The sequence below is a fragment of the Silurus aristotelis genome (genome assembly GCF_946808225.1).
Source record: "Silurus aristotelis genome assembly, chromosome: 27".
In the NCBI taxonomy this organism is placed as follows: Eukaryota; Metazoa; Chordata; class Actinopteri; order Siluriformes; family Siluridae; genus Silurus; species Silurus aristotelis.
Genome location: NC_139600.1, coordinates 10,825,697 through 10,845,106, shown reverse-complemented (window position 1 = coordinate 10,845,106; position 19,410 = coordinate 10,825,697). Strand labels below are relative to the sequence as shown.

The 19,410-nt window shown below is 38.1% G+C and overlaps 1 protein-coding gene across 15 annotated transcripts in view; it reads right to left on the bottom strand.

Annotated features, from left to right (window-relative positions):
• LOC310721244 (adhesion G protein-coupled receptor L3) overlaps window positions 1–19,410 on the bottom strand; it is a 306,925-nt gene that overhangs the window by 235,314 nt on the left and 52,201 nt on the right. The window contains exon 1 of one of the 15 annotated variants that reach the window (XM_083532677.1): window positions 12,394–12,545. The exons of the other annotated variants lie outside the window; for them this stretch is intronic. The gene's annotated coding sequence lies outside the window, so the exon portion shown is untranslated. Of the gene's footprint in view, window positions 1–12,393; window positions 12,546–19,410 lie in introns of those variants that run through there. 15 annotated transcript variants of the gene reach the window in all.

The window sequence follows — 19,410 nt, the reverse complement described above, 5'->3', positions numbered from 1 at the left end:
ATAGCGATGGCGTTTGGGCCGGCTCGCTGAGCAACGTTTTTTAATTCCTTTTTTTTTTTTTACTTTACTACAAGTTTCCTTGAATAAAAAAAGCACACTTTTTCATTATTGTGGATATTTAATATTATCCAAGAGTGAAATTCTCGATTCTAATTGTTTAGAAGACGTCGATTTCTATAATATTCAGATATGTGGAATCCTTCATATTTCTTTAATGCACTTTCAATGAATCAAAAAAAAAAAAAAAAAAACGTTTAGGCTATAATTAAAATATGTAAAATATACATATAATTATATATAATTATATGCATAATTATATGTATAATGCACGCACATACACCGACCAGACATAGCATTATGACATTATAACATTATGAAGTGTTGTAACACACTGACGTGAAGTGAGTAACACTAATTATCTGTTCTTCATGGTATCTGTTAGTGGGTGGATATTTTTATTAGGCAGCAAGTGAACATTTTGTCCTCAAAGTTAGAAGCAGGAACAATGGGCATCGAAGGATTTGAGTTTGACGAGGAACAAATTGTGATGTCTAGACGACTGGGTCAGAGCATCTCCAACACTGCAGCTCTTGTGGGATGTTCCTGGTCTGCAGTGCTCAGTATCTATCAAAAGTGCTCCACCATGATCAGCCAAGGTTTATTAATACACGTAGGGAGCGAAGGCTTGATGGGCCACAGGACACAATATTAGGCAGTATTATATTTCAGTCATAAGATTTCTCATTTATATAATATATAATACTCAGCACCCCATTTAATGACTGTACCTGTTCATCCATCTATCCATCCATCTATCCATCCAACCCTCTCTCTAAGCCTCTATTCCCCCGGGCTCAAAATTACACAAAGCATTCCAGGAAGGCTGGTGGGTCATGATAGCAACTCACAATTATCATTTATCACTTCTATGATAGTGATAATTAGACAATTATCACCACCACATAATTTTAGATAGCCTGACCGGGCCACATCCGTAATTTAGAAGAGAACAAATTACCATCCAGACAGTGTACCGTATTTCTGCAAACTCAGAGGTCAAAAAGTAGCAAAAGAAAGAGGGGGAAGTAACTCTGTAATATATGCAGCTATGTTTTTAGCCACCTGATTTTATCAATTTTTTTAAAAGCACACATGCGGTAATCCGGGCGAAAAATTCAATCGCTTTTTATCCCACCCAGTGAGAGTAGGGAAGCAATTTACAGTTCCCATGTCCTCGTCATCCCCACGTCAAACGGGCTTTAAGAAGGGCTGCGCTGTTTCTTTTGTGGTTAATATAGAGTCAGTCATAAGAAGGAGGTACGACATAAACAGCAGCTTTCCACCAGCCGCGCTGATTTATAAACACTGACACGCTGACGGATGAAGAAAACTCGAAACTAGTAGGAAGCGTGCAGCAAATTGAAATTCATCGTGCGACCGCACAATCAAAATGATTTACCTCATTCGTTCCACTGTGAAATTAGATTTCGTCAAAAGTATCATGATATCAATTTGCTCTGGGTTCTTGGTTAAAATATTTAGATACAGAACGCCTGAGCAGCTTCAACCTAGAACCAGGAAACACTTATCTCGTGTGGGCTCGGGAGGCGGTGAGGAGATCGGTTGTACGTGCTCGCTAATTAACGATTCACCCTTTTAAATCATGTCTCCATGACTTTGAGACATACACAGTGCATCGCTCTTTAAGTTTAGCTTATGTTTGCAATAGACAGGTGGCTCGGTTGTGAGATGCCCATCAGGTCGAAACAGACCTCCATGCTTGATGATGGAGGCTTTAAAAATTCCCTCATGCGCTTGCTGGCTTGGCTTAGCCTCCATTTTGGATCCATACATGCACACACACACACACATGCACACACATATGCTGGCTCTCTTCTGCCTCTCTAATAAAACGGAGATATTCCAATCGGCCAAGCGGGAGAGGTGAGATTATGAAGTGTGATTTTACTCTGCAGCTGTGGCTCATTTTTCTAACAGCGTGATTAGGTTTGACAGGAGAATATTCAAGGGAAGACACGCTGCCACAGCAAAAACTACATCCATTAATCTCACAGAGAGAAACTAAGAAAGATAAAGAACAAAGGAATGGCGAGGGAAACAATGAGCTGGTCAACACAAGCTGCCTAAACACCAAATGGCAAAATGCACCAGTGGGTAAACAAGGGAACAATGCTAGAAAAGATGGTGCAAAATCTTTCATATTGACCTCAAGATCTGAAGATTACTTTATATCACTATAGTGTGTATGTCTGGGTTTAGTTCCTGGGTAGCGATCTAACCAGGCAATGGGTGGTCGCACATGCCAGTGCACTCTCAGAGCCGGTCCCAAGCCCGAATAAAAAAAATGGGAGGGTAGCATTAGAAAGTGCATGCAGTGTAAAAATCTGTTCCTCTATATACATACTCTGTATTGACAAATGTTTGTGTCTGGTTATAACCACCCTTATTTTTATGGGATGTTGTTTTCCACTTGATTTTGGAGATTTGGGCTCATTCAGCCACAAGGGTGTTCGTAAAGTCAGGTGATGATGTGAGGTGATGTGAGGTGGTCTGGGGTGAGGACCGCGTTCTAATTAATACAGAGCTCTACAGTAGGCCACTCAAGATCTTCCATGTAATCTATATTTTCATGAAGCTGGATTTGTGTAGAGGGGCACATTCAAAGACATCCTATACTATATTGTGTGCCTCCAACTTTGTAGTACCAGAAAGGTGTCCTAATCAGGTGTCCTAATACTTTTGTGATGTTTTACAATTAATAAAAAAAAAAAAAAAAAAAAAAATGGAATGAATTACTAAATGTGAGATTGAGTTGTCCATCGATTCATGTGCATGACAAATATTAGGTCACATTATAAAAAAAATGTAAAAAAAAGAAGAGAATATTCCTTAGGAAATAAATGAGGTGGTCTAAAATAAAACCAGAATCACTGGGGCTGAATTCCCCAAAAAATATTATTACAAATATAAAATTATTTGCATTTAAATCTTGCCTGGGCAAGTGGTATAAACAGGAAGATAATACTAATTAACATTAAGGTTATAATTCGATTTGGGAACAGACCACAAACAGTCGAAAATATCAACATGAAGGGTTTTTCCCAGGTTGCCAAACGTTCAAGAAATAAATTCAGACTGGACATTTTTTAACTGCTGTGGTCTCCGGACCTGTCGACGGCAGGTTGTTACGGGAGTTATGAAAACAGCTTGCCATCACTGGGGTTGAGACGTAGGGGACACTGTGTGGGTGCGCAGGAAGAGGATGGCGTCAAAGGTCACACTGACAGAGTGCTGCAGGGAGCTTCCGAAAAGGTTATTCTACCTACACATGCGTGAACTAAAGTGAGGAACAGACACGGAGACGAGCTACAACAACACTGTTCTGTCCCTCACCTCTGCTCTCTCGCATCTCCTTCTCCAAAGGACTCTTTGAAGGTATTTGGGTGCCACCACCTTCAATCAAGAAGAAAAGCTGTGTGTCTATCAGCAATGCTCCTTTTTTTTTTTTTTTTTTTATGAAGTAAATTGTGTTATCTTTTGAACCTACAATCTTTTTTAAAGCTTGCAGGAAGGGTTGGGGGAAGACAAAGTAACATCCCGAAAATAAAGAATTACATACATACATACATACATACATACATACATACATACATACATACATACATACATACATACATACATGCATAAATTCATACATACATACATACATACATACATACATACATACATACAAATGAACATGGGTTGGAAGTTTATATAGAAAGTAACACACACACACACACACACACACACACACACACACACACACACCTTTCATTGGGCTCGGTGAGCATCTATTTAGTTAAAAGCACGAAGGAGGTGGCCTGGGCTGTTTTTCAAAAATTGATGATGGCCATGCATAAATTATGCAAAGCTTTGCCCTTGTGCCAAGCAATGCATCAACTGAATAATAATAAGATGGATGAAGAGACTAGTGGAGAGAACGAGAAAGAGTAAAGGAGAGAAAAAAGGGAGGAAAAGAGGTGCATGCCCTTTCTTCAGCAGATCTGAAACACGACGACACTGCAGTGATTTTTTACGTTTTTTTTTTTGCTGCTCTGTGTTAAGGAGATAGGAGCCGGCTCTCATCGAATGTCTCGTTCTTTCGGTCTCTGTCTCTCCACAAAAGCTTCGTTACGGTCTTTCAATCGCTCTCATGTGCTTTCACTAAACAAGAAAGCTCGGATCGGTCTCCCGCCGTTGCCCTCGTCACGCTTTGCCCATGAGTCATCGCTTATTAGCTCCGAGCTGAGTTTAGATCTCTAAATCACCTTAAATCACCTTAAATATCACCTCCGTCTGTTCCTGCCTCAACGCTGAAGGACAGAGTCCTCCTCAGAGACATCGGCTTTCACGTTTTGTATAAACTACGCTCGTCAAACTCCTCGACGTTTTTCAAGAGGTCGATGGACTTATTTTGAAAGCAGGATTTTTTATTTTTTTTATGATAAACAATGAGTGCCACCCTCATTTGCATACCCTTTGCATACTGTGCCGCGATTGGCTGCAAGCGGAGTCTTGGAATTCGAGACACAACAGCAGGTCATGCTTAGAGAAACAAATTGTGTTTTGTTTCTTATAAAATGCAGTAAAGAAGCTAAAATAAATGCGATTAGACATATTATTGAGGAAAAACCTGAAGTACAGCTTCTGATGATCCACTAAAAAAAATGTAAAGTGCTCAAATTTTCACGAAGGAATAAAAAAAAGGTGTTTACCTCACACAGGTTAGCTAAGGCTCTGAACTAGCATTGACTAGCATGATAACAAGCATTCAAACACATATAGCTTATACTGTAGCTAGGTGTCAACATCACAACACAACTGCCTTGAAAAAAGTACCGTATTAAGGATTTAAACCTCATTGAAGCTACTTGATGCTAAAATGCCTACTTGTGACAATGATCATGAAAAATTAATTAATATCTATAGTAAATTATGCTTCTATGCTATAGCAAACTAAACTATACCATGTAAACCATGTACCATATAGTAAACTAAACTATCATGTCTACTATAATATGCAGAAATTGTTTTCTAGTCAAAGCTCTATGGTCCATCAATTCAGTCGCGTTTATGTATTTTTTGCGTATTTAGGTGTGTTTGCTAGCTATATGGAAGCAATAGATGTATGTATAGTACTGTATAATGTATGTATGTTCTGTATAGTTCAGAACAGTAGCTTGTACGCTAAAATTAAGCCCATCGACAATATTCTAATTTTTGTGTAGCCTTTGTTAGTACAATGGCTTTCTTTAGCTCAGTTTACTCTTAGACCCTGTGTTGAATAATTGAATGAATTCTGAAGAATAAATCAAATAGATTTCTGGGAAACTTGAAGTACTGACGCTGCGTTTACCTTACATAGAGAAACTGAGTGCAAACTTTACCCAGAATTTCAGAATAAAAAGAATAGCCTGATTTCATTTAAATGATAAAACAAGATGTACCTTAATCTCATAACCCCAGACTCAAATGGAATAGAACGATGTGATATATCATATAAAAGATATATTGTAATGTTTATATGTATGCGTTTAGAAAGTGCAGAAGTTTGAACCTCAGGAAGACTCCTCAAGAGAATAATCCTTCGATTTTGCAATGTATTATATTTTTTGGCCTTAAGGTCTGCATACATGCATTAGAATTCATTTTTTTCATGATATCCAAAAAAACATTATTCGTGCCACACCCCGGTGAGTGGCATTGTGATTTCCGAACTCACAAGAGTTTTTCTGCTCTCGTGCTCGGCCACGGGATGTTGACAGGCTATTAAACTGTCGGAGCGGATGTGTTTCGCCTAACTGTAATTACAGAGGTAGTCCAGCAGCAGTAATGCCATTTTATGGCTCATATTTATAAGCTGCCTGTAACACATTAAACCTTCGCCTTTGTGGAGTGAACACCGCATCGTTAATTTGGTGCTTTTGCTTATACAAGTTTTAGAAGGTGACTGAATGTTTATGAGGGTTTCTATACTAATGGCGTGCAAATCACAGAACTGGGTATGTTGTTTAATAAAAATCTAAAAGAGATTGTTCAGAATCCTAAGGGTTGGTTGGATAAATACTGTTTATAGGTGGACTTAATCAATTTAATATAATAAAAAATTCATATATATATATATATATATATATATATATATATATATATATATATATATATATATATATATATATATATATATATATATATAAAACAGTCTAAAATGAGCTCATGGCTTCAGGTTAACGTATCTGAACATCAATAAGACTTGAGACCTATTTGTTAAATTGACCTACAGTACTTGTATCTAGGCCAACAATCAAGCTCTTGGCCTGCAGTATAGTTTCAAATCTTTCCTCCAAATACACATCACCTGACCAAACATAGCTCACTTCATTTGCCATGCAAATCTAATCTACGCATTAGCCATTGGACACTGGATAGTGTGTGTGAAACCAAATACACTGACCTCATCCTTAACTCACGTCTGCATGTGACCTGGGGTTTTGTGCAAGCGGGTGACTTCCAGACCAGGAAACAGAGTCAAGGGAGCCCGAGCGAAAAACCGAGGATGTGTATATCTGTGTCTGTTATCTGGCCTCAGGTAAAGACGGGGTCGTTCCGGTGACTTGATCCGTGTTTAAAACATGCAAGCTAATTGAGCCGAAACGAATCTTTATCACCATGGCAACACCATAGAGACCTGGATGAGGTGTTTCAAGCGTTGTTAAGCAAGGTTTACCGTTTTGTATATATGTGTGTGTGCGCATGTGTGTGTGTTTGTGTTTTAAATAGTCACAGAAGCAGGGGAGGTTTGGGACAAGGACAGATTTAATGGTAATTGACACCTGTCACAAACACACGCACACACAGTAAATCAAAAGACTTGAAGACAGCAGGTGCATGTGTGCGTGTGTGTGTGCGTGTGTGTGTGTGTGTGTGTGTGTGTGTGTGTGTGTGTGTGTGTGTGTGTGTGTGGCATGCAGGATGCTTGGCGGGGTCCCTGGTGTAGCCAGATGGCGAAACTCAATTAGACCTTCTCAATCCCTCATGCTTCCAGCTCACACAGAAAGAAGAATGGGGGGGGGAGCTTGAAAATGAATGAGAGGAACCTCTCTGTTTATCTCTTACACATTAAACCCCTCCTGCTCCGTCTCCTAACCATGCTCCCCGCTCTTCCCTCGCTTTCTGACAGGTGTAAATGGGATTATTTTAAGGTGTATGTTACACTGCACACAAGTGCAAGATATCTGCCTTTTATAGGAGATTGTTGACATTAATTAACCATTAAAAACTAATTACAGCGGCAATACGGCTCCTGCTCTCTCTTTCTTCCTCACCCTTTATCTCTCTATTTGGCTCTGACCTTCCTTACATATCCTCCCTCAAACCTTTCGTCCACTCTTTTATTTTTATCATGTCTCTGTTGTTTTTTCTTTTCAAGTCCTACTTTTGAACTTTACTACAATTCAACCAGCATTAATTGCACACCGAGATCCTTTAATGGTTACAAGTACCTACAGGCTCTAAACATTGTTCGGCTTTCATAAATTATAATAGCTGACTCTGCAAGCAACGGTGATATCTGTTTCATTTGATGTGCTCAAAGCTCAATGTCAGCAGGGTTTTTTTTTCTGCTGAAGTCACAATTTAAGCTGGTATCTCTGTCACTGGGCGTTCCTTTCCCTGTCCACAACAAAGGAACAAACACTGATTCCAGTTTCACACATTCACACAGAATGGAAACTGATCCAAAGTGTCCAAGACAGGTGCGCTATTTCCTATGTAGAATTAATACTTAATGCTGGTGGTGAATGAAATACACAAACCATGTACTTTAGTTAAAGTAAAGATACAGTAGGTTAAATGTGACCCCAGCAAAAGAAAATATGCTCCATTTAAACTTCAATTGAGTAAAAAAACTAAAGTATTTGCTTTCAAATGTACTTAAGCATCCAAAGTAGTATGATTTATTACAGCTATAATGTTAATACTATCATTTGTGTCGCAAAACTTCTGTTTAATCAACTCAGTTTATGTGAAAAGAGTTCTAAGCAATCTATTAATATAATGAAAACATTTATATCATTATAATTAATGATCATTTGCATTAATATCTATGCAAATTATCATGAGTCCAAAACCTTTTAACAACAGGCTGTACAACTGTTCAGGTAAGTTAGAGTCAGGACACAAGTTTAAAACAGAGAGCGCGCTCTTCCCTGATTGGTGGCTTTCTGCGGGCTTGACAAGTTTCATCCGCTCAGAAATAAAAAGAAACGACTGATTTCACAAAATGTAGTCGAGTAAAAAGTCAAATATTTGACTTTGAAATATACTGAACACTTCAGTCCACCACTGATAAAAATGTCCAGTTTTAAAAATAAAAATACAAATGCATCAGTAATCTGAACCAAGCATTTGCAAAAAAATCCTACTACAGTGACCAGCTAGAGACATTAGAATAGAGAGAGTTCCGATGTTTTATCACTTAACCCCAGAAGTTGCGATAGACAAAAGAAAATGCAGGGATTCAATTTGGATTTAAGGAAATAATAATGAATGAAGCATCAACAAACAACAAAAAAAAGCTTATTGTCTAGTGGTAATGTGAAGCGAATCATAATATAAACACTTCAAATAGTCCTTCTTATTTCTTGCTGTTCAATCCCCTTAGTTGCTGATCCAGATCTTTGCAAACAAGTAACTGGACCAATTTTAGTTGACAGAGTGGTTCTTTATGAGCATCGACTGTGTTTATAGTCGTAAACTATGTTGCTCGTAACCTGTGGGGCATTAATTTAATATTCGCTTCACTGAGACCAAGCATAAAATCTGCATTGTCAAAAAAAAAGTCGAATGACGAGGCATTTCAATTGTGACCACTTTAAACTGAAAGGTTCCTTGTGCTAGTACATCTGCTGTATTTACACTCAGCAAGGTCATTAAAGGTCAACACACCCTGCATACTGTGACTGTATTACTATAATTTATCAAATGTAAACTCGCACAAAATTATTAGTAGATATGTTTTACATTCATTTAATGACGTCATATTACCTCCCTGTACATTCATATAATTGTACAGTCTAAAATTAACATAAAATCCAAATACAAAACATTTAGTAAATGCGGTTCTAAAGTAGTAACACCATATTCATAAGACTACTTCAAGCTAACAAGAAGGCTTAAGAAACTCAAATATTTAATTTATTAATCAAATATTCAAATTATTATGAATCAATAAATATGATGTGATATGATCATGTGATTGTTATCCATGTGTTCCTCGGAAAATATCAAATCGAATGGATTAGCATGCGAAATGTCAAAATATAGCACTGATATTTACATCATTTACATGCTGAATAAAAATGTGTATAACAAATGATTTTTAATGAATGTCTGGTGGCAAACATGCTAAAGATCGCCAGTTTTTCGATCAAACCTTCTGTTTTTTGTAGTGAACCCAATATTAAGGTTCTAAAGTACAGCCAGTATTATTGGATTTGTGACTATATTTTTCACAGAAAAATTCAACCAGACAATGACCCAAGCCGCTCTGTAGATGCTTCAGCAAATTCGCATGCATCATCTTCATCAGTTAGCGTCATCGTCGCCAGTATCCACTGCTCATGGCTCTTTTCTCTTTTCCCAATTTATAAAACAATCTTAGGGCCGATTCCATTGCCGAGTTCTATTATAATTATTATTCTGAGGAATTTGATTTTGATCTTTAGACACAATGCAAATATAAGAATATTTTAAATCCTGCTAGCCCTTTACAGCTGAAGAATATTATCTCCTACTCGAACCAGCGGCCTTATGGTCCCATTAATGCCGGGTCACAGTTCAGACCCAGTACAACCAACACTCACAGTACAAGTAACACACTCGCAAAGATAAAGAAAACTTACATGCCAACTGCAAGGCTGCGATGCCTGCAAACACGAGAGCACCCACACAGACTTGATCTGCTGAACCAGAAAAGTCAAGGTCACGTCCTCTCTGCTTCATTTCACAATATATAAACAGCGCCTGATCTCCCCCAGCTAACAAACGGTCCTAACACACCATGGTGGAGTAATGCGCCTCATCATGAACACTAACGTAGAAGGGTTTCACTTCGGGGTAAAGGCCTTGTCCGTTATTGTACAGTAACTTTACTCTTCATTGTTAGACACAGAAACACACCCACGCACTGATAGCGCTAATCTACAAGAGGACCACTTCTGCTTCTGTTGTGTTTTTTTTTCTTTTATTTTCCAATCCAGTTGTGGATGACTGAATTTAGAAGATGGGGGTGTGTGCATGTGTGTGTGGTGGTGTGTCTGTACTCAACGAGCCACTGCCTACCAGGCATTAGGGATTAGGCCTATTTTGTTGACACGCCTCATGCACACAAAAGCGCATTGGTGACTGCATGTCTGTGTTCGCAGAAGAGAGACAGGAAAGCTTAGCTATTGCAAACACTCCACACACAGTCACACACACCTGTGGTCTTAAACATACACACGAGCACATAAACAGACCTGTAGCCTCGAAAACTAATGCAAACACAGCTGAATGTGGGGTTGTCAGAACAAGATTGAGAATTACATGTATTTAACTGGATGCATGTTGCTGATTAGCATAGATGTAAAAGCTGTGTGCTAGGCTGTGGCTAGGCTGAGGTTATCAAGTTAGGTTAGCATAGCATCTTTATAAACGTGAGCACGGTAGAAAGAATTGGTCAAATATTTCATTTGTTCTGAGAAAGTTTCGTGCTCTTTTTTGTAAGTTATGAGAATGCTGTGAAACACAGACTAGCTAGCTAACGACTTCAAACTACACATTACTATTGGGAATATCAACATTTACCTCAGATATGTGGGAAAAAATAGAAACATCTAGCATCAACTGTTGATAGATTAAATTTTGTTATGCGTTTTGACATTCTTTTAAACATTAAAATAAAGATTCAAAAAAGTCTCATTAACACTATAAATGTGGAAAGAGGTAGTAACATAACACAAATTAAGCCACAAAGTCATTTGCAGAACCATCATGGCTCTGGTGTCATTCCTTATCTGTGTTTTAGCACAATTATTGATGATTTAAGATTATTAGATGATTACACGTTTTCAAATTTCAGAAGAGATTTCCTGCTATACGATCATGTTTGTGTAAACAGTAGATGCTAAGTGTAATTACAGTGGAATGCTAGTCAGGTTTTGAGAGTAAATGTCATGTATCTGAGGTGCATATTTATATTTACCAATAGCTTTACATTGCTTTTACTGACATTAAATGTTTACACTATCTATATAATGAATTCCAGCATTAGTTATTCGCTACCTCATGCCAAATTATAGCTTTTATATCTTAATTATTACAAGCTAAACTACCTACAATCTGATGAATAACGAAATACCTAAAGTTCTAATAGGACCTCTAATAGGAGCTCCAATATTCTGCCTTCTAAACCTGTGTAAACAAAAAGAGGCCGGAGCTCCATGCAGGAGATAAGAAAACAATTTGATCATAACACTGCGGTGCTCTTTAAGATCTAGACGCATTTGAAGATAGGCAAGCACAAGGGTTCATTACTTCTCAACAGAAGTGCTGCCTAAAAACAGACCCGATCCTATCCATTTCAGTGTGACCTATTCGCATGACATAGACGAAGGAGTGCAGCATGTGGTCCAGATGCTGTGCCGTTAAATGAAAAATTCAAATTCTCTGCTTACAGAATACGTCGAGAAGATTCTTTTAAAATTCATGTTAGATGGAAGTGACTCTTCCTTAGAGGTAAACTGATGTGCAGTAACCATCTTATGAAAGCACGACTGTCAAACATACTGTCATGACAAACAAAACGGCTTATATAATAATCAAATAATTGTTTTCGTTTTTTCACAATTCACAAGACGAGTGAGAAAGCCGTGTAAATTCTTTTGAATGTAAGAGCTGATGGAAAAAAATAGTCCTGTGGCTCCAAGCATAATCCTGACACAACTAACATCAATTATTCAAACTTTTACAAGCTGGTTATTATTTCTGACTTCAGAAAACCAACAAATACTTCAATCACTTGAAGTACAGTATATGACATTGTGGAGCCACAATGTATGAAAAACATGGGTAAAGAAATTAACTTAGCAGCTTTACCTGTAGCTAAACAAATAAAACAATCAGAGAAATGTAATTAATTAATTAAATATGAATTATAAACATGTTTAGACTTACTTTTTAAGGTAAAAACAAATATTTATTATTATTATTATTTACTAAATGCAAAATATGAGTATGACATTATTACAGTTACTTACAGTTAAGAAAGTCTAAAATATAGTTTACTGTTTTTACCCGTTTGATGATGAAGGCGTTTGCCACCTACTCGGACTTCAGCTAATAGTTAATAGCCCACTTAGACCCACAGTTTCGGGTAAAAGATTGCCCAAAGCTTAAGTATCAGTTGTTTACAGAGGCTCGAATGCTTCAGGAGGTTTGACCTGCTATAGAGGACAGTTAACCATTCACTGTGTAGTGCATGCCCAAACACTAAACTCAACAACACATGGTATGTTCCAGTTACAATTCGTGAAAATGACTTCATGAATCATGATACATAAATATGTGATATGTTTTGCGAACCTGCTTATTTATATGAACTATAGAGACACGCTCCAGAAGTGCTTGTCGGGATACAATTCAGTTAACTACACTGCTTGGATTTCCAATCCGCTACCTAACACCACTGTTTCGACAGTATGAGATGTAGTTAATGTGATCGCCAGTCATCGCCTATGTGTAGTGGACTTCTCTGAAAAACACAAAGCAAGATCAGCTTACCTGTTTCCACAAATTCAGCCGATGCCTAATGGGGGCCAAGCACTTAAGAGCTCTGTTTGCACTCGCCAGATCTCGAGTAGCGAGAAAGACCACACAGGGCTAGATCCTGATACTGTGAGGTACTGTGAGAGGACTATCTATATAACTTAAAGGTGTGACATCTTTTTTTTTTTGTCACAACTAAGTGATTTAGGCCGCGGTCATCCAGGTGGTAGCAGGACGTCAAAGGCTATTAACCTTCAACCTAAGTAATAAAAACTATTAAATTCTAATTAAAGAAAAGCACATTTCTTTGTCAAGGTTTAGGCAATATTTTTGCTTTTGTGTCTCCAAAACATACACACACTTTGCTTTATTATCCTTGTGAGGACCTTCCACTGGCATAATTATTAATGGTAGTAATAAATGCTGTGCTTTCACCTAAATTTTATCCTAAGCTTTTACTCAGCAGACAATAGGAAAACCTTTGACTCTTTCGGATTTATTAAAATAAAACAAACAAAAAATAGGGACTTATAAGGATGTATGGATGGTCCCCTACTAAAAAAAAGTGTCGCTGGTCTTACTCTATTTTTTCTGTTTGTTCGTTTGATTATTTAACTTGCTTTCGTTTTTGGATTTGTTAGCAAAACTAGCTAACTAGCTAGTGTTCCATTTGTTCTCCCTCACAAAACACAAACACAGTGAAAGTTAGATTACAGTCCTAGGTCCACAAGAATTTTTTATTTACGTGTGTGTGTGTGTGTGTGTGTGTGTGTGTGTGTGTGTGTGTGTGTGTGTGTGTGTGTGTGTGTATGTGTTTCTGAGTGGTTCTGTGTATGAGATGGTGATCAGTAAAGTTATTATAAGCAGGCACCTCATGGCTGTTATTGTATAATGGCTAATCTATTTTCTGCATTCTGCCCATCTCAGTCCCACATTAAATCAACAGAGTGTTAGGAGTGGAATTCACACAACAATGGCCTTTCTCCTCCTCTCTCAGCAAGCATGTGTGTGTAAGCATGTGTGTATGTGCATTCTCAGAGCATAGGCATCCCAACCCACCCGCTCCTGTTTTCTGACTCACAAGCACTGTGAATTATTTTTCAGCCCTCCCTTTGTATTCCACACAAATGTCTCCCTTGCCATAAAATGTTGTGTCTACAGGAAGGCGTTAAGTCCACATGAATCCTCTGCATGATGAATCAGCCCGGGCTGGCACCGCTTTCGGATTAATGGGTTGAAACAATACTGAATGTTCATGTAAACAAAACACGGCACTGATTAAACCACCAAACAGCAGTCACTAGTTTTCTCCAAACTACAACGCTATAACGTCACGATATTCTCCATCATTTCTTTTGCATATTCATAAGAGTATTTCTGTATGGAGACTTTGTCATTGTGAAGAATAGACTATCCCCGATATTTAGTATGCTAGCTAGCTATACTAGTAAGTTTATACACTACTTCGTTAGCTAGCTAATAGAGTTTTTATGTAAGTATGTGACAAAAAACATATTATGCTAGTGTAGATATCAAATAAATGTCGGAGAACATAAAAACAAGACTTGGATACTCCAACCTACTCGTACCTTCACGTCAAACATGCTAACTGACTGTAGTTAGTACTTATATTGACGGCGAAAGAACATACCACCATTTCAGGACTACTGCGAAGTTCAATATTTTATATCTAAATATCGATGTAATATTAAATATATTTTGGGCGAGAGACCAACTGTTAAAACTGCTAAAAGTGATTTTTTGTTGTAATTTTAAATATAATAAATATATAACTGTAAACATGTTTAATTGTTTAATTATAAAAATGGTATTGCCATTGGCAACAAAATAAAGCGCTTCAGAACAACCTTTACTGGTAACATAATATAATTAATACAATACAAAAAAATTTATACAATTGTATGTCTGTAAACGCAATAAAAAATTTGATCTCTTACTTCCTTACCGAGCGAGTTCTGGTGTATCTTGTTAAGTGTGTGAGTGAGCGGAAGTCATTGATTGGACCTGAACGCATGTTATCAGTGGCAGGTCTGGACGAGGTGGTGCACAAAGCCCTATCAGCCGCCAATTATTACCTTTTGCTCTTATCACGGCTGCGCAGCCTGTTCCGCTTCCACTCTCTCATAGAGGGCTGCATGTCCCATAATTCATCAGTTAAGGAGGGCCCCTCTTTTTTGACACATGTACAGATTAATGCTAATTAGAGGTGCGTAGCATATCGTCTATTTTTTTTTTTTTTAATGAAGGGCTGCTGAGGTAATTTTCACATCAATTTAGGTTGAAAAAGAAGATGGTTAGAGAAATCTTTCTGAACTGAATATCCTTATCAGAGGTATGGGATCTTGCAATGACCTGATTGTTTACACACACACACACACACACACACACACACACACACACACACACACACACACACACACACACACACACACAATGGGCATTGAATTTTTACCTGCAGCATTTCAATCAAATGATGGATCAACAAAAAAAGAAAGAGCAAAACAGCATTCTAATTATCTTTGATGATATAGCAGCATAATGACATAGAAGCAATCACGTCTCCCGGATGAAACAAACCTTGCCGATCACTCGCCGAGACAGTGTGTGTGAAGTTAGGCTACCTGCTGTGTGTCAATACTTCGTCTGTCATGCCTTCACAGCGCTCTATATATTGATTAAGCCATAGATCACCGAGGACCTACAAGACATTATTTCTAATTAAAAAGTAAGCTATAAATTGTGTGTTTTATTATGCCTGGCCACTAAATAACCAGAGGGAGAAGAGAGAGAGAGGGAGTCACTATGGAGGGTTTAAAAGAGCAATAAAAAATGAGACTGAGACACTGAAGCATCCAGTAGACACACACACACACACACACACACACACACACACACACACAAACATACAGAGACACACTTAATGAGAGCTTCCTTATCATTTGAGTGAGTGAATTGCAAAGATGGTGCACTCGCTGAATAAATCTACTGTTTCGCACAAAACATGAGATCTCTTGCCGTTTTTTCGCACCAGAGGCAGTGTGAATATAGTAACATCAAATTTTTTTTTATATCTCACAAATTGGCAACTCATGAAATGCTTTCTGTGGCTGAAGTTTCTAGAAAGTTCCTTTTCCACCCATTCATTTAGCTCGCCTAATCTTGTACTGGGAATTTTACAAAGCAAGCTCTCCAGCATTTGCCAGTAAAATGTTAATCTTCACTGTACAATGTACCAGACCTGTTAACCTTTACACATTTTGCGTAGGAGCTCGGCCAGTTTAACATCAGAGTGCGCAGCTAAATGTTTTCACTCAAAACGATACAAAAAGGTGCTGTCTGTTGTTTCCTGAAAAAAATGTAATATATGCTAATCAACAACATATGAATCCGGAATTATTTGCAGGCGTTTTATTAACTGGCGCCACCTAGAAGTTCTGCCATTGAATATGTTCAACAAATTTGTATCTTTTTTTTATTATTTATTAAAAAATATGCAAAACAATTCTCTTTCACACACTGGTGTTCTTTCATTTTTTGCTTCCATGTTTTATATAACATCCTACGATAAAATAGTTGTCAAAAACACGCTAGAACAGATATCCTTCTGAAGCATATTTGAAAATACTCTCGAAGCAATTTAAATTTCGACACAGAAATGGACTGACTGAAGCCTTATATACAGTATATGGCTGCGTCCGAAACAGAAATCAGCTGCCTTCCTGCCTACATTTCTTTTAATATTTCACTTCTTGACACTTGACGTAATAGCTATATTTCAGGACATTGCATTTGAATTAAAAAAAAAAACCTTTTTAATGAAGGTAGATGTGTAAAAGGACCAGGATCAGATTCTGGTACAGATTTTTTGTATAGTCCTGTTGGTTTACTTTATATGTCAAAAGCAGCAGCCAAACTCAATCCCTTATAGCATCTCAAATATATCCTGAAGATAATATGTAGCATTGGGAAAATGTTAGATGAAACTTAATTCAATACTGGTTCATCCTCATCATCTGGATTTTAAGATGGTCTAATCACGAACTATAATAGTAAAGAAAGAATATCAAAGCTTAAAAAAAATAACCATCACTATATCTAGCCAATCTTGAATGGCTTCCTCTTGGCCATAAATTGCACTAGAGTATATAGAGTGTGGAAGCTATTTTACTCAAAGTAAGGTGAATGCCACAAATTCCCCTTCTCAGCACTTTGTGGTTCCCTGATAATGTGTCATGTTTTGTTCCTAGTTCTCCTTTTGTTAGTAGTCTGGTTTTATTTTCTCCTTCCATTCTAGTCAGATGGCTTTTGTGTGAGCAAGCGTTCTTGTTTTATTGCCGTCCTACTTTGTATGTTCTCCCAACATTCTGCTTTCCTGATAAAATTGCGTTGATTATTAAATACTTTGTGCATTTCTTGTACATCCTTTATCCGTATAGGACCTTATTTAAGATACACTGTGTTTTTTTTATTACATTACCCTCATCATGCCTTTGCTTACCTCATGAATAATTTGATTGAATGGCTAAAACCAAATTATGCAAAATTTGGAACTATAAGTACAACCATCAGTCTGGACATTATGCACTACAAAATATTGGTCTTGTGGGTCATTTTTCCCTCATAACACTTCCCATCACCTTAACAGCGCCAGTCTTGTCAGCTAAGGATGCCACCAGTGGTTTTAAGAGTGTTCCTGCCAATTTGATCCACTCTACAACTGACTGGCAATTCAACTACAGTCCATGGTGCCTATTTCAGAGTTTCGCCTGCCATTCCAAACAATCCCCTCAAGCAGTCCAGTATTTTACAGACCACTCCAGTGTCCCAGTATCCCGTCATACTCATCAAAGGGTCCACACAAACATTTCACACATTACAGCTGTTATCTTGGAGTGTGTTCTGTGTGGGCATGAAGTACAAAAGTAACTTCAATTCACTTACAACTTGTTTTGTTTTTTATGGCACTTTGAACAATCCAGAAATCTTGATTTAGGTGCCAAATGAGCAAATCTGAGGCAAGGGAATACACCCATTCTCATCCTCGGACACAGAATAGAGGGATTAGCAATCATTATGCCGTCTTTTCTATACCATTAAATATTAAACATTGTGTAGTCTCACCATTCATTGTACTGAAGTTATATTTGTTCAGATGCACAAATTATTGTATTGTACTTTTTATGCACACCATCAAGCCAATCCCTTTGCTTATTACCCCCTGTAACATCCCCACTCTGCTGGGAAGCGTTCAGATTTTGGAACATGGTTACAAGAATTTATGCTCATTCAGCCACAAGAGCATTAGTGAGCTCGAGCACTGATGTCAAGTGAGAAGGCATTAATTCCAAAGGTGTTCAACAGGGGTTAGGTCAGAACTCTGCAGGATGCAGCAAACCTTACCTTTAAGGATATTTCTTTGTGGGCAGGGGCATTAAAATGCTTAAATCCAGTAGAAATACTGAAACTGAACTAAAATGCTACAGTATACAATGACTTTCTATACAATTGTGAGCTGATATAGTCTGGGAAAGTATAACAAATGGGTGTAATCAGGTATGCATAAACATTTAGCCATACAATATATAGTGAGGCTCTAACGTTTATTCGTTTAGGCTTAGTTTAAAACCTATTAAATAAACAGCATGGTTTTTTTGTACTGTAAATAACTTATCAGGTGCACTGTCTCCCAGTACTTCTTAGAGTGTTGCATTGTTTCCTTATGATGTGCATAGCAGTTAATACCTTTAGACTTAAAAGTAAGGACCTCTGGGAGCCCAAACGGCCCAAACAAGACAGCACTTGAGGAGTCCACCTATGTGTGTGTGTGTGTGTGTGTGTGTGTGGCAATGCTCACGTTGCTGCTAGGGAAAAAAGACAGCATGACGAATGCCATTTTTTTTTCAAAACGGAAGCAGTAAACACAAGCAACGGAGGTGAGCTGATGGATTTCCACATGCCAAAATCTAGACGACTGTACAAAAGACGCACAAAAAGCCAGAATATGCACACACCCAAAGAATCCGCTGTCAAACAATTCCCAGGCTGCAACAAGCTTTTGACATTATTTGATTGGCCACAGGCCACAGCCGTCAGTCACTGTCAGGCAGCTTCCAGACGTCTCACGCATGCATAAGGCAAGTTTCAGTTTCTGATACAAGCGCATAATAGGGGGAGGGTGTGTCCTGTGGACGAGAGACAGAAGCCAAAAAGGACAGGAGCAAGTAAAATGAGAAAATGAGTGAAAATATGAGTGTGACGGAGAAGAAGACAGGGTGGTGAGTGGGAGGGTGTGTCGGGCTTCGGGTTGGAAGAAGGGTACTTAAAAGCCAGGATTTGCCTAACTGACAGGTTGTGGCCAACCAGATGATGAGGCCAGTGGCCTGAGGGAGAGGAAATTGGGTGCATAATGAAGTGTGTGTGTGTGTGTGTGTGTGTGTGTGTGTGTGTGTGTGTGTGTGTGTGTGTGCGCGAGTGCGTGTGTGCGTGCATGCGTGCATGTGGATTATGCAGATTTATAAACAACTA